This window comes from Sciurus vulgaris (genome assembly GCF_902686455.1).
Source record: "Sciurus vulgaris genome assembly, chromosome: 3".
Taxonomy (NCBI): Eukaryota; Metazoa; Chordata; class Mammalia; order Rodentia; family Sciuridae; genus Sciurus; species Sciurus vulgaris.
Window position 1 is genome coordinate 44836608 of NC_136463.1, and position 18208 is coordinate 44854815.

Sequence of the window (18208 nt, forward strand, 5' to 3'; positions counted from 1 at the left end):
GGGAACAGTTTTTTGGGGTTTTTGTTTTGTTTTGGTACTAGGGATTGAACCCAGGGGCACTTATCCACTGAACCACATCCCCAGATGTTTTTATTTTGAAACAGTCTAAGTTGCCTAGGGCCTCGCTAAATTGCTGAGACTGATTTTGAACTTGCCATTATCCTGCCTCAGCCTCACAAGTTGCTGGGATTATAGGCATCTGCCAACACTCCTGGCAGGGGCAGTTTTAATATTGTGCGGGAATCAGTCTAAAATTTGCACTTCTGCTAGGTATACTGGCACATGCCTATAATCCCAGCAACTCAGGAGCTGAAACAAGAGAGTCATAAATTTGAGGGAGACTCAGCAGCTTAACCCAGACCCTCAGCAACTTAGGGAGACCATGCCTCAAAATAATGTAGCTCAGTGGTAAAAGCATCCCTAGGTTCAATCCCCAGTACAAAAATATGCACCCAAAATAAACAACTTAGCTATTTCAACCCAGAATATGAGTGGTTTACTTTTGTTATTGCTATAATCATTAGCTTAAAAAATTACATATTTCATAGGAATGGCAGTGTTTTGTTAACACTAATGGTTGAAATAAACAGTATTTGCAAACATCACTGTGATACAGTTCAAAGTATATCATGAGTCTATATCTCAAACATTTGAAATACCAAAATACCTAAAAGAAATATTTTTTACTTTTCACATTTTAAAAAAGATATTTTACTGATGAGACAATAAAGAAATTGAAGAACTTTTAAAACATGGTACTGGGGGTTAAAGCCAGAGCCTGGCACATGCTAGGTAAGCACTCTTCCATCAAGCTGCATCCCCAGCCCCCAAATGAAAAACATCTTAAATTTTAAAAAATTTAATCAGAAATTTAAAGAGAATCTATTGTGTGCTTTTTTGGGATTTTGGTCATTATGGGATTTTTTTAGAACCTCAAAAAACAATGAGGTCAATATAGATGTATCATCAAAATCTAGATTTTTGTTCTCTCTCACAAAACAAAGACCACTGAAATGACCAAGCAGCTGTCTGAGACTTGGTTCTCTAGAAACAGATGCTGGTCCATCTTGCTAACGTAAGATCATTATTAGAAATGAACACATGATAGGAAAGAAGTGGAAACAGGTTTGGACAGAGGGAGAAGAATGTGATACAGGCTTGACCAAGCCTAGTCCTCCCCAACAGAAAGTTCTGGAGCAAAATATCAGAGTTATCCAGCATTAAGCCAAAATGCCCCACTCATTCCATCTCCTGACAGGGTGGAGTAAGGCCACTGTCTGCTGCTGAGATCATGAAGGAGCTGATAACTGGAAGCTGTGCTTCCCCAGCTGGGAAGCACCTCCTTCTTCCAAAGGGAGTCTGGGCAGCACATCTCTGAGGCTACTACAAGTTCTTACAAAACTTAGAGGTTGGGGTATAATTTTTCACCACTATCAATGCCATGTCTTTCTGTTTGTGTGTTTGTTTGTTTTCAGTACTGAGGATTGAACCCAGGAGCACTTTACCACCAAGCTACATCACAGCCCTTTTTAATTTTTATTTTGAAACAGGGTCTCACTAACTTGTCCAAGTTGGCCTTGATCTCACAATCCTCCTGTCTCAGCCTCCAGAATTACTGAGATTACAGACATACAACACCATGCCCCACTACTGTGTCTCTTTTTTCCACATAGAATCATTTTAACGATGTACTTAAAATGCAAATTTTAGGATTGAAGATTGTTTAGTGAGCATTGCAAATAACGTGGAACAACACCTGAAAGCTTATATTAATTTTTTTCAGGTACTGGGAATTAAATCCAGGGGCACTTTACCATTGAGCTACATCTCCAACCCTTTCTATTTACTTCAAGATAGGGTCTTACTAAGTTGCCCAGACCGGTCTGAAACTTGCAATCCTCTTGCTTCAGCCTCTGGACTCACTGGGATTACAGGTGTGCACCACCACACCTGGTTAAGCACATATTAAATTTGATTGCCTGTGTTCAGGAAAAATGGTTTCAATGAGAAATATGCATATGAAAACTTTCTTGGAGGGTTAAGGACATAGCTCAGTGTGGAGGTGTGCTTAACCTGCAAGAGGTCATGAATTTGATCCCCAACACAAAAACAAATAAAAACAACAAGAATTTTTTTTTAATTTTTTAGTTGTAGATGGACCCAATACTTTTATTTTATTTATTTCTTTTTATGTGGTGGCTGAGGATTGAACCCAATGCCTGACACGTGCTAGGCAATTGCTCTACCACTGAGCTACAGCCACAGCCCAAGAAATTTTTTATATTAAATTTTGTACTGATAGTGCCAGTGCACTAAGGGAAAAGTCTAGCATTTCAACCAAAGATTTAGACAGCTTTCAGACATTTTAATGTGGCTTTTAGTCATTACATTTAGTTATCTCTAGATGATGCAACAAATTTGTAAATTAAATAAATCACTTTAAATCTTTCCTTAATAAATTTTATATTTACTGCCAGATGTCAAACTGAAGGGAGAATGAGATAAATATCTGAATATTGTAATTAAAATATTGACAACTGAATAAAGTCTTGGACCTTGATGGGCAGTTGTTGCCCTAGATGACAAACCAGCTAAGAAATGCTATTAATTCTGATTGATAAAGTCTAATACAAATTGTAAAATAGGAGTTTCCAAAAAAGTAATAAATAGTGTGCATGGTGGCACATGCCCATATCTCAGCAACTCGAGAGGCTGAGGCAGGAGGATTGCAAATTTGAGGAGGATTGCAAATTCTGGGTATCTAGTGAGACCCTGTCTCAAAATTTTAAAAAAGGACTGGGATGTAGCTCAGTGGTAGCATGCCCCTGGGTTCAATCCCCAGTACTGGGGGAAAAAATTACCATTAAGCAGGGCTATAGATGTAGCTCAGTGCACAATTCCCTGGGTTTTGTTCCCAGCACTGCACAAAGAAAAATTAAGTTGATAGATCCATTTAATGGTTCTCAAAGCATGGACTTTAAGGTCTCCTGAAGGTCTCCAAGACACATTCAGGGATTCTATGAAGTCAAAACTATTTTCATAATAATACAAACTGATGAATTGCTTTTTTCACTGTACCAGCATTTGAAATGAGATTGCAAAAACAGTGACAACAGTGATGGGTGAAACGTCTGACATTTTAGCAGAATCTGGACAATGTCACTAAAATGTACTAGTTGTCATCATGTATTTCACCACCATGCCATTGCGAAGATAAAAATTAAATTAAACTAAAAAGCCAATTTATCATAAGAATTTTCTTGGTGCTGCTTTTCTGAGATCTCAACCTCAAGTACATGTTTTTTTATACCATTTGTGACAAAATGGGAAGTCCACATAAAGCACTTCTGCATACTGGAGCGCGGCCGACTCTAGGAAAAGCACTTGTCCTATGACAGCCACCATTTCATGAAATGCATTTTTACTTGAAAGGAAAACTGACAAATTGGCTATTCAGACTTAGTATTTAAAAGACATTTTTTTCTTAAAACTGAATTAATTAAGCATGTCACATCAAGGAAAATAATACCCACAGTGTTGCTGAGGATAAATTTTGAGTTTTCAAGCAAAAATTATGATTTTAGAAAACAGTAGTTTACTACTATAAGCTCTCCAATACTTAAAGACACTTCTGATGAGATCTGGTTAACAAATGTGATTTTAAAATGTGTAATAATATGTGTAAACATTTGGAACATCTACATAAACCCAGTATTTTCCAAATAACCAATGCATGATGTAAAAGTTCCTTTCAAAGTGCAAGATCCACCAACAGATTTTAATCTAGAGTATGAAAAATTAATTGATATGGTCAGATCCTACACTGTAATGAATCTTTGTTTTTTATTTTTTTGTTTTTTTTCCAGTACTAGAAATTGAACCCAGAGTTATTTTATCACTCAGCTACATTCCCAGTTCTTTTTATTTTTTAATTTTAATTTTTTAATTTTTTATTTTTTAGTACTGGGAATCTAACCCAGGGGCTCTTTACCACTGAGCCACATCCCTAGTCCTTTGTATTTTTTTATTTTGAGACAGGGTCTCACTAAGTTGCTTGGGGTCTCACTAAGTTGCTAAGGCTGGCCTCCAACTCATGATCCCATCCATGTCTTAACTTCCTGAGCTGATGGGATCACAGGGGTGTATCACTGCAACTAGTCATTATCAATAACCTTGAAGAAACAACCACTTGGCAAATTTTGGTGCAATATCAGAGAATATTATCCAAAAGGCTATTAAAATACTCCTTTCTTTCTCAACTACTTACCTATAAAGCCATATTTTCTTTATATACTTCAACCAAAACAACATATCAAACAAATTGAATGTAAAAACAGATATGAGAGTCCAGCTGTTTTCTGTTAGCCCAGACAGACAATAAAAGACTTGTAAACATGTAAAACAATACTCACCAATTTTTGATTTGAATAGTATAGTTTTCATAATGTATCACTTGTTAATATTACTGAATTTATTATTCTAAAATGAATTATAAAATAAAATATTTTTTTTTAATTCTCCATTTTAATTCCTTTTTCTTTTCTTTTTCTTTTTTTGGTAGAGGTGGGGTTTGAATCTGGGGCACCCTATGAGTGAGTTATAGTCTCAGCCCTTTTTATTTTTTATTTTGAAATTATCTCACTAAGTTTCTAAGTTTGCCCTTGAATTTGGCAATCCTCCTGCCTCAGCCTCCCAGGTCCCTGGGATTGCAGGTATATATCACGCTCCTGGCCCATTTTAGTTTCTGATATAGTGTATGGCAATAGATAGACCCCACATAAACCAAAGTTTTTTGAGACCCTGAAAACATTTTCAGGATAGCCAGGTGCAGTGTCATGTGCCTATAGTCCCAGCAACTTGGGAGGCTAAGGCAGGAGGATCACTTGGGCTCAGCTGGTGGTGAGAAAAAGAGATGTTTGCTGACTGGAGAAACATTTGGTGTTAGAATCTGGAGGTCCTGATGAGGTATTATGAAGTAGAAGATGAAGAGTTGGTTTTCTTCAGCTTATTATAAGCAGAGACTCTGTTGAATAATCTTATTTTCAAGGCTGCTCTCCTAATACATATCCAGTAGCCCTTGTCTCCTCATTAGAGAAGTCTCTAATCATGAGGATTTATTTATAGTTGTGTAATTGCCAACACTGGGAAACTGAAATTTCCCTTTTTTCTCTCCAGTGTGGTGAGAATTGCTGACCTGATATTTTCATCTAACTCAAGAGGAAGTGAATGCTCTGTCTTGACCACAGGGCCCAAAGCCATCTCCTCTACCTCTTGAGCTCCTGGCCTGGATCCCTGCTTGAGGTCAGCCACATAGTACATAGCTGACAGCCGCAGCTCTCAGGGAGGAAACTCATGGGGCTGTGGGCCTTCCTCAAAGGGAGGAAGAAGCAAACCCACTGGCAACAAGAAATAAAACCATGTGTGTGGTCTCAGTGCAGAAATAAGTAAGAGGGTGCTGAGGCTGGAACTCAGTGGTAGAGCACTTGCCTAGCATTTGCAAGGCTCTGGGTTCCATGCCCAAAACAAAAAGAAGGAAGGAAGGAAATAAGTAAGGGAATGAGGGAGGGAGGAGAAAAGAAAGAAAAGAAGTACAGAGACCAGAGGAACCAACATGATCCCTGCTGTGAGGTTATCCTGCAGCCATGCACATTGACAAAAATGGGGTCATCAAGAGAAAGTAGCAGCCCCCTGTCCTCCATAACACTTCACAGTGGGGTGCCTGCTCTAGAGAGACCACAGTTCAGGAAGTGGACTTGGCCTTCCAGGTCCACACACCTGATTTCCATGAGCACCTAGAGATCAGAGTGAGATGTTTCTATCAAAAGCAGTTCACAGTAATACATTCCCAGAGGTTATGAAACGCATGCTCCAGAGGGTCAATTTATTGATCTAAGGAAAAGTTTGACTATTAAAAAGTAAACCAGTAAAAGGTGTTTGATGAAATTCAATATCCATTCATGACCAAAACTCTCAGCAAACTAGAAATACAGCAGAATTATCTCAACTTTGACATTTGTCAAAATCCGTAAACATACAACATGAAGAATAAAAACTATTGGGAATGGCTGTGGGAGAGCAGACAAAGAATATTTGGAAATTCTTTGTTGTCTCTCTGTGGTGTGTGTGTGTGTGTGTGTGTGTGTGTGTGTGTGTGTTGCTGAGGATTGAACCCAGGGCCTTGAGCATGCTAGTACTCTACCACTGAGCTGTACTCTAGCAAGCCCTAATTCTCTGAACTTTCTGCTTGATTTTGCTCTGAACCTAAAACTGCTTTTAAAAGTATTTTTTTAAGTAAACCCAGATTATATTGTTCTTTTATTTAAAATCCTACAACGTCTTCTTATTGATCCAGGGAAAAATTCAAAGTCCTTAAATTATCTGAGACCTGGCCTCCTTTTTTTCCGTGATGTTTTCTCCAGTCACCTTCCTTCTGGTTCACTTGGCTCCAACAACATTGGGCTACAAGCAGCCTCCTGCCTCAGGGCCTTTGCGGTTGCTATTCCTTTCACTTGGAATGCTTTCTCTCTAAATATCTTAATAGAACACACCTTCACTTACTTCAGGTCTTTTTCCAGTTGTTATAGTCTCACCTGTTTTAAAACTATCTTTCCCTTTGTATTTCCCATCTACTTTCCCAGATTCAGTTTTCTCCCTAATCCTATCCCTAGCTCATATCCTATTTTATTCTTTTTTTCTGTCCATGGTCTGCTTCCTCCTCTAGTAAACTATCTTCTTGAGAACAGGAACTTGGCCAGTTAATGTTTGCTTCTAAATTTTTGTTGCATGAATAAGTATATGAACTGTCCATGGGTTAGAATGCTTGTAGCAATATACTATCACATACCCTCGTCCTTGCAAAGCTACATGGGAAGAAGAGCTTCCAGGGTACTGAGTGAGCTCAACTAGAGCCCAGGGTGTATGCTGACTTCAGACAATGTTATTGGAGGCATCACCTGTGTCAAGGCAAATAAAACCTAAACAAATATTGTCTCACCTAGATTGTCTCCTTGGTGCTGACTTTTTTTTCCCAGTGTTCCCAGCCCTTTTCTGATTGGCTCACTTTTGCTTAACACATGCTCAAATCAAAGGTCTTGCTGACTTGGAGTCATTATTTCTTTAAACATGTTGCATTTCCTTTGCCATGTGCCATTTGTGCTGATTTCAAACTTTGAATTTGAGGGTCAAACTTCTTTTCACATTACCCTTCTGTGAAATGTCTATTATCCACACCTCCACCACAACCAGCCCCAGGGCCTGACCTGTTGTGTGTGGACTGAACAAACAAGACCTCACAAAACACGGGTCCCTCATTTAATAAATTATGCTGGGAAAACTAAAGAGCAATCTTTATAAGTACAATTTCATTTTTCATTTTTGTAGCTTAGGAAAAGCTCAATTTTAGGTGAGATTCAAAAATTAAATGTAAAAGGAGAAAAAAGGAAGTTTCCAACTAAGACAGGAAACCCAGAAGATGGACAAAAATAAAATAAAACAGAAAGGCATATTTAAAAACTGAATGTATCATGAAGGATTCCATAAGCAAAGCCAACAGGGAAAGTACAGATTTTAAAAAACAATATTTTCCAGTCAAATGGCAAAGTGTGTGTGGGAACACATAGTACATAGACATGAATGTGTATATATCTCAAATATTTCTACAAAGAGATTTGACACATTGCCAAATAAAACAGGCAAATCACAAAAGAACAATCTAAATGGCATATAAATACATGAAAAGATGTGCATATTCCTTAGTTTTTTATTTGTTGTTTTTAGATATACATGACAGTAAAGTGTATTTTGACATATTTTACATACGTGAAGTATAAAGTACTCTAAGTAGATTCCCATTCTTGTAGTTGTACATGATGTAGAGTTTTACTAATCATATTCCTTATTTTGTAGGGGAAAATTTGTGGAAGAAAATGGAAATGTCATTTTATTGTCATTAAACAGACAAAGATTAAAGAGGTAGAAAAGGGAACTATGGTAGTATCTTAGGAAAGTAATCTGGAAAATATCTATCACATTGAAAATTCATTTACTCTTAGACCTAGCCATTTTACTCCTGGGAATCTATCCCAAGAAATGAAAGCACCAATACATAAAGGATAACTGTAACAAAAGAGTTCTTGGGGGAGGAATTGCACATGGGAGCATACACACCTGGAAGCAGCGAATGGCCGACCCTGGAGAATGGCCAAATATATTCTGGTACAGCCACACTATGGAATGTTATGCAGGCACTGAAGGGGTTGAAGTTACTTCAGCTAAAAAGAGCGAATTCCATCAGGTAATAAGTGCAAATAGCAAAATACAGAAATGTGTGCACCCCATGGTCCTGTTTTTATATTGCTCTCCCATACATGGGAAGGGCATTGTCTACATATATGTTAATAAGCATATGCTTACATATGTTTCTATGTGATTTGACTTGCACAGGGAAAATCCATACGGATTGTTAACACGTGTCTCCTGGGAGAGGAGAAAGAGGGAGATGAGCAAAAATAAATGAGAAATAAACAAAAAGACCATTTGAAATCAAAACCCCAGTACGTATGTTTATACTATATTAAGAATATACACAGGGGGGCTGGGGCTGTAGATCAGTGGTAGAGTACTTGCCTGGCATGTGCAAGGCACTGTGTTCGGTCCTCAGCACCACATAAAAATAAATAAAGGTATTTTGTTCATCTACAACGAAAAAATTTTTTAAAAAAGAATATACACAAAAAATAAAACATACAAAACCCAGAATTACTTGTGCACACTAACAGTGCCCCTGTCATTCTCAAAAATTATAAGCAAATTGGACATGTAACTATGTGCTTCTACGCCAATACTGGATGGCATAATTTTGAAAATTTTCTATAATTGATTCCTATTACTCTTATTTTACATAAATATAATATTACAAACAAGAATCTAGTAAGAGGGGCTGGAATTGTAACTCAGTGATAGAGTGCTTACATAGACATGTGAGGCACTGGGTTTGATCCTCAGCACCACATAAAAATAAATAAAATATAGTGTGTCCATCTACAACTAATATAAAAAATAAAAAATAATTTTTAAAAAGATCAGGGAAAAATCTCTTTTTCCTGTGGTGCTGGGGAGGGAATCCAGGGTCTCACACATGCTAGGCATGTGCTCAACCACATGTCCAGATAATGAGCTAGACATTTGAGCTACACCTTCAGTCCCCCAGATTTTCTTTTTTTGAGATTTACTGGTTTATTATAAAGGATACAAATGAAGAGGCAAACAAAATGGTACAAAGTGTGGAAGGACCCAGAGTTCAGAAGCCTCTAACCCCTCAGAGCTGGGGTGTGAGAACCTGTCAGTATACAGGTGTTTTCACCAATTTGGATGCTCTACAATTTCATTTTTCAGGAGTTCAATCTTCAGACCCCTTTCCCCAGGATTCTAACCTATAATCATTTGATCTTTATGGTGACCAGCCCCACCTTCTATCACCTCATTATGATACACTCAGATGTGGTTAAAAGGACCTCATTATGAATAAAAAGACATTCCTATCATTTATGAAATTCCAAAGGTTTTAGCTCTATGCAAGGAAACAAAGACCAAATATATTTCTTACAATAAAAAATAATCAGCAATGTAGAGAGCAATTTTTCTAAATTGTAGAATTGGGGCTGAAAGGATAGCTCAGTGGTAGAGCACTTTCCCCTAGCATGCCTGAAGGCCCTGAGTTTGATGTCCAGCATCAGTGGAAAAAAATATGAAATCATTGGCCAGGCAACTAGAAATGAAGTATGAGGTAGCCTGCCTGAAAATGCACATCAGGTATATTGTCTGATACACAACAAGGTTAGACTCAAAAGTACTTGAACATTCATTTTCACTGAACTTCTTCCTTCAGGAGCTCTCCAATATTTTGCCAAAAGTGGCCTACATTTAACATGTTAAGAACAGTTTTTCTATATGATTTCCTTACAAATGATGAAGCAGAATGTTACTAAAAATCTTGTCATATTTATTAATGCAAACAATGACAATAATTGTAGTATATTTACTGGGTAAAAGCTTTGCCATGGTCACTATTATTTCTGTCAATTAATGAGCTCATGATCCATGGTGAGCCTGGATAATAAAGTTTTTCCAAAGAAGACTTTCCTAGTCTCTACATTCACAGAATTTATCTAGTTATACTCTTTCCAGATAATGAGCTAAGACTTTTGCTCAGGGCATCTCCATACTGAATAGATCTGAGTTTATGTAACATGTTTTCTTTGACAGAAAATGAGTAGTAAAGGATCACCAAAGGCACTCACTACCAAATTCACTGAAACCAGGTTTATCTCCTGGGAAGATCCTTTAATCTTTTGAGGGCACACAACAGGCAATGCCATGATTACATTTCAATGTTAGAAACACTTATGTTTCGTGAAGTCACTGATGTTTAGTGAGTTGCCACAGAAGATGTTTCCACTCTGCATAAACAGGGTATTTCTGATGCATGAGTTCACTTCTAAGTGATATTGTGACTCTGTTAAAGAAATTTTCAACTTGAATGAATCTACCCATTTCTCTTGTGTGCATTTTCTTATGTTTAACAAGATTTGACAAACGGGAGAAGACTTTCTTAAAATCACTGCATCCATATGGTCTCTCCGTAGTATGAGTTTTTTGAAGTACATTGAACACTGACTTTGTAGTGAAGGCTTTTCCACATTCATTGCACTTATAGGGCTGATCTCCTGTGTGAATTCTCTGATGGGTAATCAGACCATATTTGTGCAAATAAGATTTTCCACACTCAGTGCATGCAAAGGGAGTCTTTCCTGTGTGACATCTCTCATGTTGTATGAAGCATATCTTCTGGTTTAAGGCTTTACCATAATCATTGCATTCATAGGGTTTCTCTCCTATATGAGTTTGCTGGTGTATAATGAGAGTATGCTTTGTGGCGAAGGCTTTTCCACACTCACTGCATATATGATTTTCCTCCTGTGTGAGTCTGATGATGTATGACAAGAGTACATTACACAATGAAGCCTTTTCCACATTTACTGTATGTATAGGACTTCCCCCTTTATGAGATTGCTGAAGTACAATGAGATTGCTCTTCATGGTAAAGTCTTTTCCACCTTCATTTCCAAATGTAGGGTTTCTCTCCAGTGTGAGTTCCCTGACATAAAACAAGATAGTCCTTCATGGTGAAGGCTTCTCCACATGCACTCTAGGGTTTCTCCCCTGTATGAGTTTGCTGATGGATGATGAGATTGCTCTTCACAGTGAAGCCTCTTCCACATTCACGGGATACCAAAGGTTTCTCTCCACTGTGAGTTTGCTGATGAGCAATTAGCACTTCATTGTAAAGCCTTTCCACACTCACTGCACATATAGGACTTCTCTTCTTCTTCTGGGATTGCTCACTGACAGCGAGAGTGCTCTTCAGAGTAGGGTCCTTCCTATGTTCATTGAGTATATAAGGTATATCTCTTATATGAGTTTTCTAATGCTTAGTGATCATAAAACTTCTGAATGATTTCCTCACCTTGACTATTTCCAGGTGTCTTTCCTGTATGAATGCTCTCATGATAAATGAGCTGAGACTTTCTGATGAAGGTTTTCTCACCTTCAATGAATACAAGAGGTTTCTCAATTTTTTGAGTTTTCTGATGCTTGGAGACTTGAAATTTAGTACCTGTGCATTTTGTACTTTCCAGGAATTTCATTTCAGTATACATGTGTTCATCATTATTGTGTAGGTGGATTTTCTTACTTCCTTTAAACCCAACAGGGTTATCTATTTCACGTTTTCTCTTCTGGTTAACTAACCATCTTGATTTCAAAATTTTTGTACAAAAATCATGATTTGTATCATGATTTTGCAGAATAAAATGTTTTGCTAAAATGAGTGATATTCTTAAATGTATTCTGATCACTGCACTGATGCATGCTCTTCAGGAATCTTTGGTTTTGAGAGTACTCCTGCAGGTGGCCATCAACTTTCCTGACTTCTGGACAGGTTCTATTCTGGACTTCATCTTCTATTATCCATAGTTCTTCTCCTTGCTCCAAGTTGGAGAGTGCATCCGGTTTGGTAGTTTGAAACCCTAATGAGACCAGTTTATTATAGTTCTCCAACATCACATCCTAGTACAGGTTCTTCTGAGCAGTATGCAGGAGTTGCCACTCCTCCAAGGTAAAATTCACAACCACATTTTCCAATGTCAGTAATTCCTGAGGCGCATTTTCCTCTATACTCAGAAAATAATGGACAACACAGATTCCAAGTTTTATATCTCCATTAGCCATGGGCTTCTTATGATCAGAAATCTTGGTATCCAGTTTAAGGTGTCCTTAGAAATGATAATATTCTAGGCTAGGAACTTCCTCCTTCTTCCTTCATTCTTTCCCCAGATGCTTCTTGCTTCTGGGGAACTACGACCTGTGGGCTGCCCCCACGCCTCCGCACTCTAATGTCCTTGTGCTGACCAGGACGCTGCCAGGTGGGCCAGCCAACCCGCTGTGCCCCGGGAGTCCCGCGTCCCCACCGCCCGCCCTCTATGAGCTAACTAGGCCACGCCCATCGTGACGCTTCTGACGAGGGCGTGCACATGACCCACACCCCAGATTTTTTTATTTTTTTATTTTTTTTTTAAGAGATAGGGTCTTGCTATATTGCTCAGGCAGGCCTCCAACCCCTGGGTTTAAGTAATGTTCCTGCTTCAGCATCCTGGGACTACAGTTCTGTAGCAAAGTGCCTGGCTCAGGAAAGATTTCTTAATACTCCCACCCCCACTCCCACTAGATGCTTCATTGACTCCTGCTTCCATACAGGATCTTAAAAAAAAAAAAAAAAAAAAGATAAACTTTTTAAAAATCTTTAATTGTAGATGAACACAATACCTTTATTTTTATTTATTTTTTTATGCTGTGCTGAGGATCAAACCCAGTGCCTCGCATGTGCTAGGCAGGGGCTTAACCACCCCAGGTCCCAGGATTTTTTGATGTTTCCAAGGTCCTGCCTTCTCTCTGTTCTTGTCTCTATTGTCTAAACACTTGTTGTTGCTTTATCTCCTAAACATTCACTGATGAGTCCCAAATTTCTCTCTTGTCCAAGTTAAACAATTATTTGTTGAATGAAGACATGATGTGGCTTCTTCACTTCTTTCCTAATTTCATCTCCTTCATCCTCTACTTGATCCCTACTGGGTTATTTACAGTTGCTGTACTTACTTGGGCACAACCTGCTAACTTGGCCTGAGAACCCTTCTTCCTCATGTACCCCTGAATCAATTTTCAGATTTGTCTAAAATCCATTTTAGTCTCCCATGATTCCACCCAGATCTGTTTAGTTGTTCTAGTTTTAGTTCTGCTTTTAACAGATCACACTGGCTTGTGGGGTGCTCCAGTCACTACATGTCAGGTCAAGCTAGGTGTGAAAATACAGAGCTGCCTGGGATGTGGTCCTTGAGACCAAGGAATAGATTATTTAGTGGAAAAACAGAAAAGGAAATAGTTGGTACAACAGAGTCACATGACCAGGTGAACTGAGACAAGATTTATTTCGTTCAACAAAGAGAGGCTTTACTGTGTATCAGGCACTTTTCTAGGCAAGGGGCTAGATGAATGAAGTAGACACAAACGATTGCCCACAAAGAGCGCACCTTCCAGCAGGAGGAGCCAGGCACTAAAAAGATCAATGGGTAAAAGAGATAAGGTGAGGGAGCAAGTCACATGGAAGGAAAAGAGTTTCAGGCACAGGAAACAACAGATGCAAAGGCCTAAGCAAAGACCCTAGTGCAAAATACAAGTAACATGGTGAAGAGTTTCAAGGAACCTGGAGAATCAGGGAGAACATCATAGAGAAAGTAACACATGAGTTGGACTTTTGAGAACGTGGAGGGTTTTTTTTTTTCCCCCCCCTTCATTTCTGTGGACTTGTGTTAAATCATCTTTGTGTTTAACAGAGGGCTGTTTTAATGAGTTATGATTCATTGACACAATATCGCCTTAAACATTAAAATTATGAAGACTATAGAAACAAAGAAAACTATATACATTGATTATAATTATATAAAACTTTTTAAAAGATTATAAAGTAATATACAAAAGTGAAAAACATGGGTACTGGAATAATTTTTGTTGTTGTTTTTGTGGCACTGGGGGGATTGAACCCAGGGGCATTCTACTACCACATCCCTTTTGTTATTTTTGAGACAGGGTCTCACTAAGTTGCTGAGGCTGACAGTCCTCATGGAGGGTTTTGATAGAACATTCATGCCAGGCATAAGAATTAGAACAGCAACAAAATCTCAGAGGTGTGAAGGGCTAGTGTATGGGTTTTTGTTGTTGTTGTTGTTTGTTTTGTACTGGGAATTGAACTCAGGGGCTCTTAGCCATTAAGCTATACCTCCTGCCCCTTTTATTTTTTATTTGAGACAAGGTCTCACTAAGTTGCTTAGGGCCTTACTAAGTTGCTGAGGCTAGTCTTGAACTTGCAATTCTCCTGCCTCAGCCTGCCAAATTGCTGGAATTACAGGTATGTACCAACATGCCTGGCAGGAGCTGGTATATTTGAGAGATGACTGGTACACAGAGTGTGCAGGTCTGAATTCAGGGTATGCAAAGATGAACTTTAAGAAGAAAGGAAGCAAGAAGGAATTAGAGGGATCAGGATGAGGATCCATATCTCCTGATTCAGGGTCAGGTGATTCCACAAGATCCCAGGGGAACCAAGACAACAACACTCCCTACTCCCATTAACTAGGATTTTCAAATCACCTTCTGACAGGAAGTTGATTTGCAATTCCTGGGGATTTCCTCTCATGGCTACAGAAGTGAGGGGACTGCTCCTCACTGGCACTATCCCCTTGGGGGCCACATAATGTAGTTTATCCTTATTGTGCACCAGGAGGTGGTTAAGACTATACTGGAACCCACCAAATGGATAGAGACTGATAATATTAAGTATTGATGATAAGGTAAAGCAACTAAAACCCACATACTTTGCTGGTGGATTGTAAATTGGTACATTTTGGAAAACTTTATTAGTTTGATCAATATTGAGTATGTGTATTGTTTATGACCTAGCGATTCCATTGCTAGGTATATACCAAACAGAAATGTTTATATATATGTTCACTATTGTTATGGTTTAGATATGAGGTCTCTCCCAAAAGCTCACAAGGCAAGAAAAAAATTTAAAGGTGAAACAATCAGGTTCTGATTGTTCCAGTCTTAATCTAATTGATACATCAATCTACTTCAATGTATTAACTGGATGATAAAGGTAGGCAGGTAGGGTGTAGCTGAAGGAGGTAGATGACTGGGGTGTGCTTTTGGAGTATGTATTTTGTCCCTGGTGAGCAGAGCTCTCTGCTTCTTGGTGGGCATGTTCTAAACTGCTTTCCTCCAGGATGTTCTGTCTCATCTTGGGCCCAGAGCAAGGGAGTTGACTGTCTATGACCGAGACCTCTGAAACCATGAGCCAAATAAACTTTTCCTCCTCCAAATGATCTTGTCAGGTCTTATGTTCACGGTGACAAAAAAGCTAACTAATACAAACATAATTCGCATCCTGGAGTGTTCATTGGCGCACTTGGCACTACCTTAATAATTACCAATGGAGAGGTGGATAGATTATGGTTTATGCATACCACAGGATATTGAATAGCAAGAATGAATGAAGGACAACTACAGGCAACATACAGATGATTCTCACATAATTCTGAGTAAAAGAAGCCTAACAGGAAACAGGGCACAATGGTGCATACTTATAACCCTGTTACTTGGGAAGCTGAGGCAGGAGGATCACAAATTTAAGACCAGCCTTGGCAACTTAGATTCTGTCGCAAAATAAAAATTTTAAAAGGCTGGGGATGTAGCTCACTGGTAGAGCACTCATGCATGAAGCCCTGGATTTAACCCCCAGTACCCAAACAAAAATAAAAACCAGATAAAATTAAATCTAGAAGTTGGGATAGTGTTACCCTTTCGGGGATAGTGACTGGATAGGCCAGAGTCTGACTGGGGAATCAAGTTTTCAGTCATGAGCGATTCCAGCCCAACATGAAAGACAAGGCTTGATACTCCCAACCAGTCCTAACAAACCATGACTGGAAAGATTCATGGAACATTTTAGTGAGGCTTTTGGATCCTCCAGTTCCAATACCATGTGGGGCAGAGAAGAGCCATTTCTGATGGGCCTGCATGAATTCCTACAGAACCGTGAATAGCTTCTAAAAAACAGTTGTTTTTAAATGACTAATTTTTTCAGTATAGCAAAGTATTCACTGGAACGATTTTCATCATTGAAGGGCTACTGACAACAGGGACCAAACCTTTCTTCAATTTGGGGTGTTAAAAATACCTAATATTTAATATACGGTGACATATTATTATATGCTGAAATATGAATAGACATTCTATTTTAGTCTGAATAAACCAACACATACCATGAAGCTTCCTACATAGATTAACACAGTACACAGAAATGAGAAGTTGCGCTCCATTTGTGTACAATGAGTTGAAATGCATTCTGCTGTTATGTATAACTAATTAGAATATTAAAAAAACAAAAAAATTAACAAATTATGTTAAATTACTTTGATAATTCTTAATTTTTTAATAACTTCAAAATTGTTGGGTGATCTTTTGTCTGATGTGGCTCTCACTCACTAAATGAGGGCTTTTTCTGAACAATGAATGATCTAATTATAGAGATAGGGGATAGCTCGGTGACAGAGCATGTGCTTAGCATGCATGAGGCCCTGTGGTCAGTCCTCAGCACCACCAATAACAAAAAAATAGGAAATTACATCAAGTCATTCTCATGCCTTTTCCATTAAATTTGAAGTCATGAAGTGGCTTGTATGTTTAATATGTAGAGAATGTCCCTTAAATATCAACAATATTGTTCATGGAATCTTAATCTTTGTAATACTGTCTATGATTTCAATATCCTTAAACACACACGCATATATATAATTTATTGGAATAAATGCTTTAATTAATTGATAAAGTTTATAAGTTTTTGTTCATCTGCAATCGATGGGTTTCTAAAACATCATTGGATGACTTGCACGAGTTTAACAAATGGAAACGATAATTTCCACTTTTGTCATTAAATAACAGGTTTATTTTCATATAATAAACATTTTCTTAGAATTGATACTTTGTGCTTTGCATAGTGGTACACACCTGTAACGCCAGCAACTTGGGAGGTTGACACCGGAGGATTTCAAGTTTGAGGCCAGCTTGTAACTTGGTGAGATCCTGTTTCAAAAATTTTTTAAAAGGCCAGGGACATAGCCCAGTGAGAGTGCACCTGAGTTCAATCCCCAGTACTCCCCTCCCACAAAAATAAATAAACGAAAAATACAAGAGAAAAAGAAAAAGAATTCTTTTGTTTTTTTTTAAAACTGACACTCTGTTGCTTCTCTGCCTCCGCCCCTCCGCCCCCCATTGCTGGGGATGGAACCCAGCATCTCCTGCATACCAGCAAGTGTTCTACCATTTAGCTACATTCCCAGCCCAGTTTGTTTCATTTCTAATAGCATATCATACTTGTCTTCACTTCTTCTACTTCTTTTTCTTAGTTATTTTAATCACTTTTATCATTTGCTTAATTAATCCAGTTTTCAAATTTTTTAGTTTCAAGTCTTCATGGTATATTTACTGTATTAAAATTAAAATTGAAAATTTTAAAACATTCATTATTTAATGATAACAATAAGGCCATAATAAATTAACACATGATATAATTATAAAAATCTCTTTTCCACAATCTAATTTAGTAAGAAAAGCGACATTGTTTTTGCAAATCTCTAATGTCTGACTTTGACAGAAGATAGCTGGATTCTTCAGTTTTTTTTTTTTTTTTTTGTTTTGTTTTTGTATTAAATCTGTTGTGATGTGCTATTTTAATTGAAGACAATCTGGGAGCTCGGGATGTAGTTCAGTGGTAGAGCTCTTGCTTGGTGGGTGTGAGTCTCTGGGTTTCATACCCAGCACCAAAGAATAAAAAAAGAAAAGAAAAAGGAAATTTGTCCTCACAGATAAGTAGTAGGGAAAGCTAGAAGTACACAGCCTATTCAGACATTGTGTGGATATTCTTTGATAGTGCACAAACATTTGACAAATGGTTGTTTCCTAAAGGTTAGTTACAAGGATTTGAACTGTATCAATGGACTTTTCATATTCCATTGTATCAGAATCTATTGGTAGACCT